Source organism: Triticum aestivum, chromosome 7B (genome assembly GCF_018294505.1).
Source record: "Triticum aestivum cultivar Chinese Spring chromosome 7B, IWGSC CS RefSeq v2.1, whole genome shotgun sequence".
Lineage (NCBI taxonomy): Eukaryota > Viridiplantae > Streptophyta > Magnoliopsida > Poales > Poaceae > Triticum > Triticum aestivum.
In genome coordinates this window covers 433,023,083-433,040,517 of record NC_057813.1, presented here as the reverse complement: position 1 = coordinate 433,040,517, position 17,435 = coordinate 433,023,083, and positions in this window count along the sequence as shown.

The following is a 17,435-nucleotide window of genomic DNA, read 5'->3' as shown; positions in this document are numbered from 1 at the left end:
CGGGGACGGGGGCGGCGACGGGGACGGGGGCGGCGACGGAGACGAGCGGCGACGGAAACGATCGAGGGCGGCGGTGACGGCGACGGAGACGGAAACAGAGGAACGAACAGAGAGGGAAACTGAAATTTTCGTAGCCGTTGTATATATAGAAGGCACCTTTAGTACCGGTTGGAACCACCAACCGGTACTAGAGGCCTGTTCTAGCCAGGCCAAGCGGCGGTAAGCGACCCCCTTTAGTACCGGGTGGTGGCACAAACCGGTACTAAAGGCCCCCCCTTTAGTACCGGTTTGTGCCACGACCCGGTACTAAAGGGGGTGCGCTGGCGCAGGTGCGGTGCGGCAAGTTTAGTCCCACCTCGCTAGCCGAGGGGCGACCGCACTAGTTTATAAACCCCCGTGCGGTCGCTCTCTCAAGCTCCTCTCCAAAGCAGGCTTACTGGGCCTACGTGTTCTTTGCAGCCCTGTGGGCCCACTTGGCCTTTGCGGGCCTGCATCGTGGCCCAACGACAGGTTGGGTTTCTAGTCGTATGCAGGCCGCTCTGGCCTAGTAGGCGGGCTTTTTTAATTTATTTTTTGCTTTATTTATTTTTGTGTTGTTTTTTTGTGTATTTAGAGTTTCTTTGTGAACATTTTTGTTTTAGGTACAAAAAATTACAAACTTTCTGTTAGGGCTTTTTTTTATTATTTTTTTGCTTTATTTATTTTTGTGTTGTTTTTTTGTGTATTTAGAGTTTCTTTGTGAACATTTTTGTTTTAGGTACAAAACATTACAAACTTTCTGTTAGTGCCCGTAGTTTTCAAATTTGAATAGTTTAAATTTTGAATTATTTGAAATTAGTGTGAATCACTAGTTTGTGAATAACTTAACTTTAAAAATCAGTAAAGGCATGAAAGAATTTGTTTGCACATAAAATTTCTTCGCGTTTCAAATGCCAAAACACATAACTACCCTAACTATTACAGAGATTCCCCTCTCGGTGCGAAACACAGAAGAAAGTGATGATAGCTAGTGAAGCCGATCACATCCCAAATCTTTGGGTGTCAAACTTTTTCTTCGCGTGTGTCCCTTTGCGCCGTAACCATGGAAAATCTTCATCATTTAACGGGATGCTCGGGTCAATATTCACTGTGAATGGAGCAATTTCATCAAACTTTCCATAATCTTCTGACTTGTCTGTCTTGTCATCCACTCCCACGATGTTTCTCTTCCCAGAAAGAACTATGTGCCGCTTTGGATCATCGTATGATGCATTCGCTTCCTTATCTTTTCTTTTTCTTGGCTTGGTAGACATGTCCTTCACATAGAAAACCTGTGCGACATCATTGGCTAGGACGAATGGTTCGTCTGCATACGCAAGATTGTTGAGATCCACTGTTGTCATTCCGTACTGCGGGTCTTCCATTACCCCGCCTCGTGTCATATTGACCCATTTGCACCGAAACAAAGGGACCTTTAAACCACGTCGATAGTCAAGTTCCCATATGTCCTGTATATAACCATAATATGTTTCCTTTCCTGTCTTGGTTTCTGCATCAAAGCGGACACCACTGTTTTGGTTGGTGCTCTTCTTATCTTGGGTGATCGTGTAAAATGTATTACCATTTATCTCGTACCCTTTGAAAGTCATTATATTCGAAGATGGTAACTGGGACAACAAGTACAGGTCATCTTCAATAGAGGTGTCATGCATGGTACGTGTCTGCAACCAGCTGGCGAAACTCCTGGTTTGTTCACGTGTAATCCAGTCATTAGACCGCTCCGAGTGTTTGGAGCGTAGCAAATTCTTGTGTTCATCCATATACGGAGCCACCAAGGCGGAATTCTATAGAACTGTGTAGTGTGCTTCAGTGAGAGAATGTCCGTCCATACATATTATTTGTTCCCCTCCTAGCGTGCCTTTTCCATCCAGTCTGCCCTTATGCCGCGATTCAGGAACACCAATCGGCTTAAGGTCAGGAATAAAGTCAATAAAAAACTCAATGAACTCCTCATTTTGATGGCCCTTGGAGATGCTTCCTTCTGGCCTAGCACGACTATGAACATATTTCTTTAAGACTCCCATGAACCTCTCAAAGGGGAACATATTGTGTAGAAATACAGGACCCAAAACGTTAATCTCTTGGCACAGGTGAACTAGGACGTGTGTCATGATGTTGAAGAAGGATGGTGGGAACACCAACTCAAAACTGACAAGACATTGCACCAAATCATTCTGTAACCTTGGTATGATTTCTGGATCGATTACCTTCTGAGAGATTGCATTGAGAAATGCACATAGCTTCACAATGGCTAATCGAATGTTTTTCGGTAGAAGACCCCTCAATGCAACTGGAAGCAGTTGCATCATAATCACGTGGCAGTCATGAGACTTTAGGTTCTGGAACGTTTTTTCTGCCATGTTTATTATTCCCTTTATATTCGACGAGAAGCCAGACGGTACCTTAATACTGAGCAGGCATTCAAAGAAGATTTCCTTCTCTTCTTTGGTAAGAGCGTAGCTTGCATGACCCTGATGTATGCCGTCTTCTCCGTGCATACGTTGCTGGTCCTCCCGTGCCTCAGGTGTATCTTTTGTCTTCCCATACACGCCCAAGAAGCCAAGCAGGGTCACACAAAGATTCTTTGTCACGTGCATCACGTCGATTGCAGAGCAGACTTCTAGGTCTTTCCAATATCGCAGGTCCCAAAATATAGATTTCTTCTTCCACATGGGTGCGCGTCCGTCAGCGTCCTTTGGAACAGATTGTCCGCCAGGACCCTTTCCAAATATCACCTTCAAATCCTTGACCATATCATGTACATCAGCACCAGTACGGTGGCGAGGCTTCGTCCGGTGATCCGCCTCACCTTTGAAATGCTTGCCTTTCTTTCTTACGGGATGCCTGCTCGGAAGAAATCGACAATGTCCCAGGTACACATTCTTCTTACAACTATTCAAATATATACTGTCGGTATCATCCAAACAGTGCGTGCATCCGTGGTATCCCTTGTTTGTCTGTCCTGAAAGGTTACTAAGAGCAGGCCAATCATTGATGGTCACGAACAGCAATGCCTTTAGGTCAAATTCTTCCTGTTTGTGCTCATCCCATGCACGTACACCTGTTCCATTCCACAGTTGTAAGAGTTCTTCAACTAATGGCCTTAGATACACATCAATGTCGTTGCCGGGTTGTTTAGGGCCTTGGATGAGCACTGGCATCATAATGAACTTCCGCTTCATGCACAACCAAGGAGGAAGGTTATACAAACATAGAGTCACAGGCCAAGTGCTATGGTTGCTGCTCTGCTCCCCAAAAGGATTAATGCCATCTGCGCTTAGACCAAACCATACGCTCCTTGCGTCATCTGCAAACTCCTTCCCATACTTTCTTTCGATTTTTCTCCACTGCGACCCGTCAGCGGGTACTCTCAACTTTCCGTCTTTCTTACGGTCTTCTCTGTGCCATCACATCGCCTTGGCATGCTCTTTGTTTTGGAACAAACGTTTCAACCGTGGTATTATAGGAGAATACCACATCACCTTGGCAGGAATCTTCTTCCTGGGGCGCTCGCCCACGACATCACCATGCTCATCGCGGCTGATCTTATAGCGCAATGCACCACATACTGGGCAAGCGTTCAAATCGTCGTACTCACCGCGGTAGAGGATGCAATCATTAGGGCATGCATGTATCTTTTGCACCTCTAACCCTAGAGGGCAGACAGCCTTCTTTGCTTCGTACGTACTCTCGGGCAATTCGTTGTCGTTTGGAAGCATATCCTTTATCATTACCAGCAACTTTCCAAATCCCTTGTCAGATACACCATTCTCTGCCTTCCATTGCAGCAATTCCAGTGTGGTGCCCAGCTTTTTCTTGTCACCTACGCAATTCGGGTACAACAATTTTTTGTGATCCTCTAACATGCGCTGCAACTTCTTCTTCTCCAAATCACTTGCGCAGTTTCTCTTTGCATCGGCAATGGCCCGACCTAGATCATCAACGGGCTCATCTGATGCCTCTTCTTCAGCTTCTTCCCGCATTGCCGGCTCAGCTTCTTCCCCCATTGTTGTATCATCGTATTCAGGGAACCCATGGCCAGGATAGCTGTCGTCGTCCTCTTCTTCTTCATTGTCTTCCATCATAACCCCTCTTTCTCCGTGCTTGGTAAAAACATTATAGTGGGGCATGAAACTGGACTCAAACAGGTGGACGTGAATGGTTCTTGACGTAGAGTAATTGCGACCATTCTTACAGCCAGCACATGGACAAGGCATAAAACCATCCGCCCGCTTGTTTGCCTCAGCTGCAAGCAGAAAAGTATGCACGCCCTCAACAAACTGGGGAGAGCATCGGTCATCGTACATCCATTGCCGGCTCATCTTCATTACACAACACCGAATAGACCAAATTAATACAAGTTCATACATAAAGTTCATACAACACTTAAATGCAACAAACAAATAACTCTCTAGCTAAAGCATTTAAATGCAACAACAAATGCGATCAAGATCGCAACTAAGGTAACAATTGATCCAACAGCATAATGATACCAAGCCTCACTATCGATGGCATATTTTCTAATCTTTCTAATCTTCAAGCGCATTTTCTCCTTCTTGATCTTGTGATCATCGACGACATCGGCAACATGCAACTCCAATTCCATCTTCTCCCCCTCAATTCTTTTCAATTTTTCTTTCAAGTACTCGTTTTCTCTTTCAACTAAATTTAACCTCTCGACAATAGGGTCGGTTGGAATTTCCGGTTCACATACCTCCTAGATAAAAATATCTATGTCAACTTGATGGGCATAATTTGTCATAAACACGAAATGCAACAAATAGTTTTAAAAGAGAATATACCACATCCGAATCATAACAAGGATGAGGGCCGACGGGGATGGATATCAAAACCATGGCACTATGTATAACAAAGAACGTACGGGTAAGATAATTATTATACGAGTAACTATATATCCAAATCACACAAACATCAATTTTTTATATAAAATTTCATGAACAAGAGGCTCACCACAAGGTGGTGCCGGCGACGGGACGGTGCGGGCGATCAACGGTGGTTACGACGGAGATTTAGAAGGCACTAAGTAAACCACACCTACATATGCAAACTAAGTGTTATTTTAACCTCAAATTGCATATAAATCAAATACTAGCACATATATATATATTTCCTCCCAAATTACTAAACTCACAAATTAATAACTATATAAAGCATTGCAAGAGCTAATCTAGCAATGAGAGATGAAAGGACAAAGTTGCTAACCTTTGTGATCATTTGAATGGATGGGGGCCTTCAAATCTTGACAAATATTGGGCAAAATGTGTGATGAGCTCGAGAGGAAGAGGGGAAGAACAGAGAGGAGAGGGGAAAGGGGAAGAACAGAGCGAGCTCGGGTGGACGAAGGGTTTATGTAGGACCACCTTTAGTACCGGTTCGTGCCAAGAACCGGTACTAAAGGTGCTGGAGGGGGCCCAGACTAACAACATTCTGCCACCACTCTCATTAGTACCGGTTCGTGGCACGAACCGGTGCTAAAGGTTAGCCACGAACCGGTACTAATGAGAGCGGCCCGGCTAGCCGTGTTGGAACCGGCACTAATGTATACATTTGTGCCGGCTCAAATACAAACCGGCACTAATGTGCTTCACGTTTGACCCTTTTTCTACTAGTGCTGGCACAACATTGTAGCCACGCGATCCATGACGATGCCTACGTCAGGCCGGGCCATTCCCCCACGACGAGCGGTCAGTGTGGCCCGCAAGCAGCGGGCCCCACCAGCCCGCGTATCCCCAGAAGACGGCAGGGCCTGAGCATGCGGCCTCAAGGGGAGGCCGACTCCTAGCAGGCGGCCACCCTTCCCTTGGAGTCTATGCACAATTAACCAGAGGTGACGGGGTGTGGCTACAATGAATGCCCGCCAGGCAGCGGCACTGTAGCCATGCGCCCCCTGACCAAGCCATCGTCATCAGGGGCAAGGCTACAGTGCAACCTGGTCCTCCTGGCCCGCAGGCAGTGGGCCCTACCTATTGGCCGAGTTCACGGCAGGCGGCGGGACTCACTAGGCGGCGGGCCCCAGCTGTCGGCGGAGAAGCCGGAGTCCAGAGGCACTAATAGCCGGGTCCCAGGACTAGCCGGATTACCTTTGTACCCCTAGGGGTAGGCCTATATAAACCCCCCAGGGACACCATTCAAAGGGTTCAGCCCATTAGATCATCACACACCCACATAGCTAAGGAGAAGTAGAGCTAGCTGCCTTCTTCCTTCTCTAGCCCGAACAACTGAAGGAGGCACCTTGTATTTGATATTGATCATAGTGATGCAGAGACCCCGCATAGTAGGATTAGGGGTGTTATCTCCACGGAGAGCCCTGAACCTGGGTAAGACCCGGCGTCGTTTGAGGTCTTGCCTAGTCCCGCTTCTAGAGCCCGACAACGTTCTATTGACCCCCTACATGATTAGCCACCAATTGGCATATGTCGAGGAAATACCACGACATTTGGCTGCCCACCATGGGGCAAGGCGCATGTTGTCCGAAGGCACGTTCTGGACGAGAACCCGTTTCCTTCCTCGTGAGCGCAGCCAGCCCGGCTCGCCCGATGGCGCTTGCGCCGATGATCTGCATGGCATGGAGACCGCCTGCGTCACGAGCTCCCTCGCCGATCTCCTCAGCGGCGTCCACCTCACCGACGGGCCTGCCCCTGACATGGTTTTGGCCAGCTTCAAGAGCTGCCTCGTCGACCTCCTCGGCAAGCCCCACATCACAGACGAGCCCGCCTCCGACCTAGAGTCCATTGGCTCCACCGACCCGCCCGTTGAGATGGTCATCAACTTCTATCCGGCGGGTGTTGATGCCTACCCCGACCACGTAGACATCATCGACGACCCGCTCCCTCATGAGGACATCATCACCAGCGCCAGCACTGCCACGTAGGTGCTGGTCATCAGTCAGGACGGAACCTCGGCTGGAGCGGACCAGGATCCAATCCGTTCGACCCTGCGAGCCCTCGCCACTCCAGCCGAGGACGATGCGGATAGTGCAACCCTGGAAGCGCACCAGCTTTCGCTCATCGATAGCGCCAAACAACTGGCTGCTGCGAAGCGCCTCGCAGACGCCTACCAGCGTGAGGTCGATCGCGCCGTAGGCGGCACTCCGACTGCTGGAGAGCCCAGCCGGTTGGGCGCAGTCCGGCAACGCGGCGCCACCATTGCCAGCATCTTCGGGGCCGACCGCCCTGTCTACATGAAGGAGCACCTTCAACGGCTCCTCGACGCAACCGCCTTCCAACAGGAAACGGCCCGCCGTGTAGTAGAACCCGGCGTGCCAGATGAGACCCGCCTCCCACGCTGAGAGCATGGCGCGACCTCTCGGTCCCCGACAGGTGGCCGAGGGGACCCGGAGCCAGCTGCTAGCCGCAATCGGCGCACGCACCTCACGATCGAGCGCGACCACGACAGCCGCCCAAGAGTAGTGGAACGGCGCAACGATTGCCCGCCTCCCCCGTGTAGGGAGAGGCGCGCTTCCCTGCCGCCTGTTGGGAACCTGACTCTCGGAGACCGGCTAGGTCACCGCAAGGGAATCAGGGAGAATGATGCCCGCCACTGAATCAACCGGCTCGCTCGATCCCTAGTGATAGAAGAAGAAGATGCAGTCGGTCCGCCTTGCTTCGGCCCCCGCATTCACGACGAGCCCTTTCCCAAAGGGTTCTTGCTCCCACGAGATACGCCCAAGTACAACGGCTCCGTGAAGCCGGAAGATTGGCTGATGGACTACTCCACCAAAGTCAGCATAGCAAGCAGCAACGGGCGCATTGCCGTGAAGTATGTTCCTCTCATGCTCCAGGGCATGCCCTGGACATGGCTGAACAGACTCAAGCCGTATAACATCAACAGCTGGCTGGATTTCACCGAAGTGTTCATCCGCAACTTCACCAGCACGTACAAGCGGCCGCCCAAGCCTCGCCAGCTCTTCATGTGCGTCCAAGGCCTGACTGAGTCCACCCGTGATTACATAACGCGGTGGGGCGAGCTACGCAACTCATGCGAAGAGGTGCACAAGGTGTAGGCCATAGAGTACTTCACGGCCGGGTGCCGAGAGGGCACCTTGCTCAAGCACAAGCTCCTCTGCGGTGAGCCAGCAACCCTTGACGAGCTACTGATCATAGAGGACAACTACGCCATGGCCGACTCCTCCATGAAGTCGAAGCTCTGAGTGGACGCGACCGGGAAGGTGCTCCCTCTGGCTTCCCAAACGCCGGCTAGTGACACCAACCGGCGCCAGCAGAACGACAGCAAGCGCAAGGCCTAGCAGCTGGCTTCCAGCAGCTGGCAGGTAGCAATAGTCGAAGATCAGCAGCCGACTGGCCAGCCCAACACGAAGCGGCAGAAAACTAGCAAGGGAGCATGGTTGCCCACCCTCTCTTTTGAGCAAGCCCTTGACTCCCCATGTAAGTTCCACAGCGGTGCGAAGCCATCCAACCACACCACTCGGAAGTGCAACTGGCTAGCTCGGATCGCCAAGGGTGAGGACTTCCCACCTCCCCCGCCAACCGGCCCTCCAGCTCCAGCCGTTCAGCAGCTGGCAGCTCGACCAGTCGGCGCCATTCAAGATGAGTTACCTGAAGAGCATACCGCTTACGTTGTCTTCACGAGCCAAGCCGGTGACAGGCATAGCAGGCGACAGCAGCACAGAGAGGTCAATGCTATCAGTGCAGAAGCTCCCACCTACATGCACTGGTCCGAAGCCCATCACTTGGAGCCAAGCTGACCACCCGGATGTGATGCCCAACCCAGGTTCATATGCCCTGGTGCTCGAGGCAACCCTTGCAACGGAGAGGCAGAACTGCCGTTTCGGCCGAGTGCTAATAGACGGCGACAACAACATCAATATCATGTACCATGAGACCATGGACCGACTGGGCATCACGGCCAAGCAGCTTGAGCCAAGCCGGACTATTTTTCACGGCAAAGTTCCAGGCCTGTCCTACTCTCCAATTGGCTAGATAAAGATTGACATCCTCTTTGGCGACAAAGGTCACTTCCGCCGCGAGACAATCTAGTTTGAGGTGGTTGACCTAGAAAGCCCCTATCACGCGCTCTTGGGCCGTCCTGTGCTGCCCAAGTTCATGATGGTCCCTCACTATGCATACCTGAAGGCTAAGATGCCAGGCACCAAGGGCATCATCGTCGTTACTGGAGATTACAAGAAGTCACAAGATTGTGTGGCTGCCACCAGCCGGCTGGCCGAGTCCCTTGTCATAGCTCAAGAAAGATAGCTCCTTGATCGGATGGTAGCCATGGCCAGTGAGAAGCCGGCCATGCCAACTGATCCCAAGGAAGCTGAAGCAGGGGCCTCATTCCAGCCGGCCAAAGAGACCAAGCAGATCCCCTTGGACCCGGACCACCCGGATAGGTTTGCCATTGTAGGCTCTGGCCTCAATAGCAAATAGGAAGGCGAGCTCGTCGATTTCCTCCGTGAGAATCAAGACATCTTCGCATGGTCCCCCAAAGACATGTCAGGTGTCCCGACGGTTCTGGCTGAGCACAAACTTCATGTAAGGTCGGATGCCAAGCCGGTCAAGCAACCCCTGCGCCGCCAGTCAGAAGAAAAGAGATGGATCATTGGAGAAGAAGTCACCTGACTGCTAGCAGCCGGATTCATTATGGAAGTGTTCCACCTGGACTGGCTTGCCAACCCGGTCCTTGTGCTGAAGAAAAACAACAAGTGGCGTATGTGCATTGACTATACCAGCCTCAACAAAGCCTGCCCTAAAGATCCATTCGCTTTGCCGCGAATAGACCAAGTAATCGACTCCACAGCCGGATGTGAGCTATTGTCTTTCCTTGATGCCTATTTCGGCTACCACCAGATCAAGCTAGATCCGGCTGATCGACTGAAGACTGCCTTCATCACGCCGTTCAGCGCATTCTGCTACATAACCATGACATTCGGCTTGAGGATTGCTGGCGCCACCTTCCAACGTTGTATGCAGAGGTGCTTGCTGAAGCAACTCGGACTCAATGCCCACATTTACGTGGATGACATTGTGGTGAAGACAGAAAAGCGTGGCACCCTGATGGAAGACTTGAAGGAAACCTATGAAAATCTGTGCCGCTTCGACATCAAGCTCAACCGGAGAAGTGTGTCTTCGGGGTGCCAGTCCGCCAGCTCCTGGGCTTCCTTGTCTCAGAACGTGGCATCGAGTGCAACCCTATGAAGATCAAGGCCATCGAGAGGATGGAGAAACCCACCAAGTTGCATGATGTGCAGAAGTTCATCGGGTGCCTGGCATCCCTCAGCCGCTTCATTAGTCGGCTGGGCGAAAAGGCACTCCCTCTGTACCAGCTCGTGAAGAAAACTAGTTGCTTCAAGTGTAACGACCAGGCGGACGCCGCCTTCCTCTAGCTCAAGCAGATGATGTAATTGCCGCCTATCCTGGCGGCTCTAGTTGCTAAAGAGCCTATGCTCCTCTACATCACCGCCACCAACAGAGTTATCAGCACGGTGATCGTTGTCGAGCTCCCAGAAGCCGGCAAGGTACAGTCGGTCCAGAGGCTAGTATATTACCTAAGCAAGGTCTTGTCGGCCTCCAAGCAGAACTACCCCCACTACCAGAAGATGTGCTATGGCATGTACTTTGCCGCCAAGAAGTTGAAGCAATAATTTCAAGAGCACTCCATCACGGTCGTCTGCACTGCTCCCCTTGCCGAGATCATAGGCAACAGAGATGCCTCAGGCCGGGTGGCCAAGTGGGTCATCGAGCTGGCTCCCCACACGATCTTCTACCAGCCCTGCACCGCCATCAAGTCCCAAGCGTCGGCCGACTTCCTCATCGACTGGCCGAGTCCCAGTACTTGCCGCCAGTCCCCGACTCCACGCATTGGCGAATGCACTTTGACGGCTCAAAGATGCGCACCTGTCTGGTAGTCGGCATCGTCGTCACCTCTCCCAAAGGCGACAAGCTGAAGTACACACTGAAAATCCACTTCGCCGCCTCCAATAATGTAGCTGAGTATGAAGCGCTCATCTTCGGTCTCCGACTGACCAAAGAAATCAGCATTCGCCGCATCCTCTGCTATGGCGACGCGGGCTTGGTGGTCCAACAGTCGTCCGGCGACTGGGACGCCAAGGATGCCAACATGGCAAGCTACCGCTTCCTCATCCAGCAGATGAGCGACCACTTTGACGGGTGTGAATTCATCCACGTGCCACGGGCCGACAATGATGCAGCAGATGTTCTCGCCCCCACCGGCTCCACCTGGCAAGCTATACCATCTGGCGTCTCCCTCAAGTGCCTTCGCAAGCCGTCCATCAAGCCTTCACCAGAGTTCGACTCCATCTTCGTGCCAACTACCCCAAGAGCAGCCGGATCCGCCTCGGGGACTTCAGTAGTCAGCACGGGGACTTCATCGGCCGGCTCGGGGACTTCACCAAGCGGCCTGGTGGCTGCAGCACCAACACCCAGCCCAGCGCTCCTAGCAGGCGGCCCGAGGGCTGCTGCACCAGCACCCGACCCAACGCTCCCAGCAGGCGGCCTGGGGGCTGCTGTAGTTGGCCAGGGGACTTCATCAGCACCATCAGAAGCGCCCTGCCCCAGCCCGCCACCTCCCAACCCGCCCCCCTCATACTAGTCGCCGTGTTCAAAGTGGTGGCGGCCCCATCTTGGGCGCAGCCCATCTGCGACTACTTGGTCAGCCGCGTGCTGCCAACCGACCAGGTGCTAGCCAGACAGATCCAGCGCAGGGCAGGTTCCTACACCATTGTCAATCAAGAGCTCGCAAGGCGGAGTGTGACCGACGTCCACCAGCGCTGCATAGAACCAGAGAAAGGCATGAAGATCCTCAGAGATATACATCAAGGCGAATGTGGCCACCATGCCGCCTCCATGTCCCTCGTAGCCAAAGCTTTTCGCCATGGCTTCTTCTGGCCGGCTGCTTTGGATGATGCCAAAGAGTTATTAAAGAAGTGCAAGGGGTGCCAGATGTTCAACACCAAGCAGCACTTGCCGGCCTCCGCCCTCAAGACCATCCCCATCACCTAGCCCTTTGCTGTGTGGGGTTTGGATATGGTAGGCCCTTTCAAGATGACACGAGGTGGCATGACCCATCTGCTGGTCGCCGTGGACAAGTTGCCAAGTGGATAGAAGCAAAGCCAATCAAGAAGCTGAATGGTCTGACTGCTGTCACATTCATCGCCGACATCACTGTTAGATATGGCTTTCCTCAGAGCATCATCACCAACAACGACACCAACTTTGCCAAAGGCGCCCTGGCCTGTTTCTGCGTGCATCAGGGCACCCGACTGGACTTAGCATCCATTGCCCACCAACAGTCAAACGGCCAGATGGAGCGAGCAAACGGCCTCATTTTGTCCTACATCAAGCCCCGCCTGGTCGATCCTCTAGAGCGGTCGGCCGACTGCTGGATCGATGAGCTGCCAGCCGTCCTTTGGAGCCTTTGGACCACGCCGAATAGATCAACCGGTTTCACGCCCTTCTTCCTCATGTACAGTGCCGAGGTTATCATCCCTACGGATATCAAGTTCGAGACGCCTCGGGTCGCCATGTACACGGAGGCGAAGGCCAAAGAGGCGCGAGAAGACATCGTCGATCTGCTGGAAGAGGCCCGACTGCTAGCATGCAGCCGGTCCGCCATCTACCAACAGAGCCTACACCGCTACCACCACAAGAAGGTCAGTCCGTGTTCTTTCCGTGAGGGCGACCTTGTGCTCCATCTGATCCAGCGATCAGCTGGATAGCACAAGCTCGCATCACCTTGTGAAGGCCCCTTCATCATTAGCAAGGCCCTCGGCAACGACTCGTACGACCTCATCGCCGCCTAGAAGCCCAGGGCGCGCAAGAGATACACAGCGGCAAAGAGACGGAGCGGCCATGGAACGCAAATCTGCTCCGCCCGTTTTACAGTTGATTGGAGCGTATGTACCACACAAACTTTTGTATTAAGTAAAAGACCTTAGGTCCCCCAAGGTAAACTCGGGGGCTACCTTCTTATCTATATATGAGCTAAGCTTATGCCATGACTTGAGTTTTTCTATTCAAGCATCGTCCGGGTTCCGGCCAGCCGGCCCGGGGGCTCGCCGCCTTGGCCTAAGTTCGCACCAGCCGGAGCCGACTAGTAGTGTGCTGACACTGAAAGCCCTCTCTCCACCCTAAGTCACAGCTTGCAGCGCGGCTGTCTGACTAGCGGGAGCTAAAGGCCGGAACAGTCGCCCACACAAAATTCTACTACCTCCGTCCTGGTTTATAGGTCCCCTTTGTAGTTTGTGCCAAATTTTGACTAAAAAATTAACTAACAAAATGTTAATGCATGTCAAGAGAAATTATCTCATTGGATTCGTATTTGAACATAGTTTTCAAAAATATAATGTTTCGTGACATGCGTGAACATTTTGTTAGTTTAATATATGGTCAATATTTGGCACGAAATACAATGGGGACCAATAAACCCGGACGGAGTTAGTACTAAGGAAGAACGCTAACTTAGGCCCAGTCGGCCCTCCGCCTCCCTCGTCCGGCTGCTTAGCAGCCGACAGGCCAGCTTCTCGCTCGATCAAGCTACACTCTATGTGGCCGAAGTAACTTGCTCGTTCCAAAGAACGACCAAGTCCCTGGCCTAGCCACAGACCGCAGAGCGGCTGTCCGGCTGGCAGGGAGGCAGCCAAGGAAACGCGGCACAATAGAAAGCCAAAGAGAGAAAAACAGAAATCAAACAAAAATTTAAACTTATATACATTGCAAAAGGCCCGAGGCCAACATCCATGAAGTTTAAATTACACCCCAAGTGGGTGGAGTTGCATGCATTTGATAGAATTATTCAACGAGACTACAGGACAGGACAAGACAAGACAAACATGGCCGCCTAGGCCAGAGGAGCAACAGGCGGGTTCGAGGGGTCAGCGGAGGTAGCGGCGCCGAATGGTGGAGCGGCCGGCTGGTTGGTCTCGGCTTGGTCGGCATCGGCGGCAGTCGGCGTATCCACCCATGGCACGCTGGTCGAAGCCTGATCAGGCTGAGGCTGGCCACCCGCTCTGTCCTCCGGCACGTCGTCCTCATCTTCCTCGAACTCGTCGTCATCATCGCCCTCATTGCTAGAGGTGATTTCCTTCGCCGAGGTCTCCTCGCGCGTCAGGTCCAGCCCAAACCAGGTGGGCGTCACCTCATTGCCGTAAGCATTCAAGTCGGAAACGAAGACATCAGTGTTGGTGTAGTCAGTGAGCGCCACTACACACAGGGTGAGCTCAATGCCCACCTCTGCCAGCTGTGGACCGACCTCCAGCCATAAGGTGGCCAGTTGGGTCAGGTCCAAGTTGGGTACCACGCCTTGGCGAATTCCAGGCCCGTTCGAGCACCCGCCCGAGCCACGGCGCCCTTCCAGGCCTCGAAGCGGCCGACTGCGACCTCCAGCCAGTCGGCGGTCGGCCAGGAGTGCATGGAATCTTAGCACCTGGATAGAGGGCGGTCAGCACTAGAGAACTGGCGCGTTGCAGATGGCGGATCATCCGATGGGCCGGCTGCGGGTGCGTCTTGACGGCCAAGAGCTGCTCGTCGAGGCTACACGGCGTCTTGGGCGCGATGTCCACACCCACCGCCCTTTGCGTCGTGCGTCGCGCCTCGATGGCCTGGGTGACGACGACGGAGTAGCCCGGGAAGTACTCTGAGAAGGAAAAAGATCAAAATATGAGAAGATAGAAGCCGGCTCCCGCAGCAGTATGCAACCACTCAAGAAGAAGAGAATAACTTACCTTCGATCATGTCCTCGATCTCCTCGTAGCCGGTGTTCAGGAACTTCTCCTTCTCGGCCCAGTTCGAGCGCTGAGTCTCAAACTCGGCCTTGAGGAGGTCCTCGCCCTCCTTCAGCTTCTGGAGCTCCGCCTCTTGCCGCTCCGCCTGGTCCGCCAACTCCATGGTCAGGTGCTCGCACTCCTAGACTGCCTGGCTGCGCTCCGGCTCCTTGGCATGGAGCTCGGTCTTGACCTCGCCCAAGCGCCGCTGCAGTGCAGCAGCCGCCTCTTCAATGATAAAAAAGAAGATATCAGCATCAACAAGAAAAAATAAGATGGTAGTTGTCGGAAGAACCGGCCCGACTGCTCAGTAGTTGGCCTGAATCTCGGGGGCTGCACCCAGCGGGTGCGCTGACGCGCCCCCGTGAGAAGAAAGGGGGAATGCTTACTTCGGCTGTCGTTCAAGTCACTGGCCCGCTAGGCCAGCTCCTTGACGTCGGAGTTGTAGGCAACCGCACAGAGGTTGTGGTAGTCCTGTAGCAAGGATAAAGGAAGAATAGAAAATAAGTTAGCACTCGAAACTCACCTTGAAGTTTCGAGCCGCCTGCTCAGCAGTCGGCCTAGAACTCGGGGGCTACACCCAGTGGGTGCGCTGGCGTGCCCCCACGGAAGATTAAGAGAAGACAAAGACAAAAACAAGCGCGTACCCGAACGACCGCTTGCATCGTCAGGAACTCCTGCACGCATTTCTGGAGGGCGGCGCCTTGGGCCCGAGCTAGGTCTGGACGTCCTGCACCGACACGTTCAGGACGCCGCCACCTCCATTAGAAGCTCAGTCCGCTGTGTTGGCACTGGTGGCTTCAACATCGGGAACCGCCGAGCTGGAGGCTCCGACCTCCATCAGCCACGGCGCCGAGCTCGCCTTCACTGGGCGATGGCGCACCGGGATGCAAACAATGGGAAGCGGCCCCACTGCCAGCCTACCGTCAGACGCCGCCGCCTGTGGCCCCTCGGGCTAGCTACCCTATGCATCGGCAGTCAGTACGGGCGAAACCACCTCCTCCCCAAGACCAGGGCCACCTCCTTCCTTCTCCATGGCCTGCTGGACAATGTCGGCGCCGCCAGCCGGCTCCGGGACCTCTGGCGCATGTGGCTCCGGGTGCTGTGAGTCGACCCGCCCGAAGGCCTAACTGTGGGACGCCTCCGCCTCCTGCGCCTTGGCAGCCGCATCCGCCTGCTCCTTGTTCGCCGCCTCGGCCTGCATCTTGGCCGCAGCATCAGCCTCCCCCTGCACTGCCCTGGCCGTCTCCCCCTGCTCCTTGCGTGCCTCTCGTGCATTCCTCTCCATGGCATCCTGAAGGGCGGCAAGTGGGTCCATGCGGTGGGGGATAGCAGAGCTGTCGGCTGCCCCAACCACCGAAGCAGCCGGGGCTCGCGAGAGGGACAGCAAGGCCCTATTCAAGCAAGCAGGAAAGACATTGAAGAAAAAACAAAGAAGAAATAAATGAAAAGCAACAAAAGGAGAATCATAAGCACTTACGTAGACACCACCGGGTGTGGCTTCAAGACCCTCTGGTACTGGGCCACACTCGCAGCAGCCTCTTGCCACTTAGTCGCGGCGGTCGAGGTCTTCGGCTTCTTGGGCGGATGCCGTAGAGCCCGCCCTCAGCCTGGCGCTTCGACGCACCGGCTGCCGCAGTCGGTGCGGCCGAAGAGCTGGCGCCCGCCCTATCGGTGCGGTGACTATGGCACGGTTTGTTGTCTTCCGTGTCGTTGTCCGGCCACTCCCACAGGCTTCCTCCGGAGTAGCCGCCTGCTTCCCTTCCACCACCGTCTGTGGTGTCCTCCTCTTCCATGGTGGCCGCCCCCAAGTCGGGGTCGCCCTTGTCTCTTACCGATCGGTCCGGCAGGAACTCCTTGCCTAGAGCCAGTGCGTCGGTGGCCGTCTGGCCCAGGAAGTTTTGCACCATGGCCGACTGCTCAGGCGGTGGGAAGAACTCGGACCAGATAAGATAAAAAGAAAGAGAAGTGAAGGACTAACCGTATGCGGTGGATTAGCCCGGCTGTATGTCGGCTTGCCAAACAGCCACTCCGACTCCGACAACTTGTAGACGGAGATGTGGTTCACTAGTCGTACGACCTTCGAGACCGGTATCTCCTTGGTGGACACCCGGGACGGATCCCGGCACCCACTCATGGCGCTGATGATGTGGGTCCGACCTTGAAGAGGCAGCACCCGGCGCTCCACCAAGGCGGCTAGCAAGTCGGAGACCTTAAGGCACTCCGAGTCCAGCATCACCTGGAGCCTGGCGAGGGCACTGGCGGAGGGGATTGACAGAGTCTTCGGCCGGAAGCTCTAGTTGGCACGGGGCTCGGCAGGCGGGCCGGCTGCATAAGCCGGCAAGTTGATGTAGTTCCATGTCGGGTGGAGGTTCTCGACGTAGAAGTAGGACCTCTGCCACAGTTTGGCCGACTGCAGCAGGGTGATGGACAGGAAGTGAGCCCCGCACCCGGTACCAGTGCGCCGCACCGCGACGTAGGCTACACACTGCGCCGCCTCGCCCTTGGCGGCGGTGCCAAGCTTGAGGTAGAAGAGCTCCAGCCACAGCTTGAGTGTGGGAAGGGTGCCGGGGTAGCCCTCGCAAAGAGTGATGAAGGCGGAGAGCAGCACCACCGTGTTCTGCGTTAGGTGGTCGGG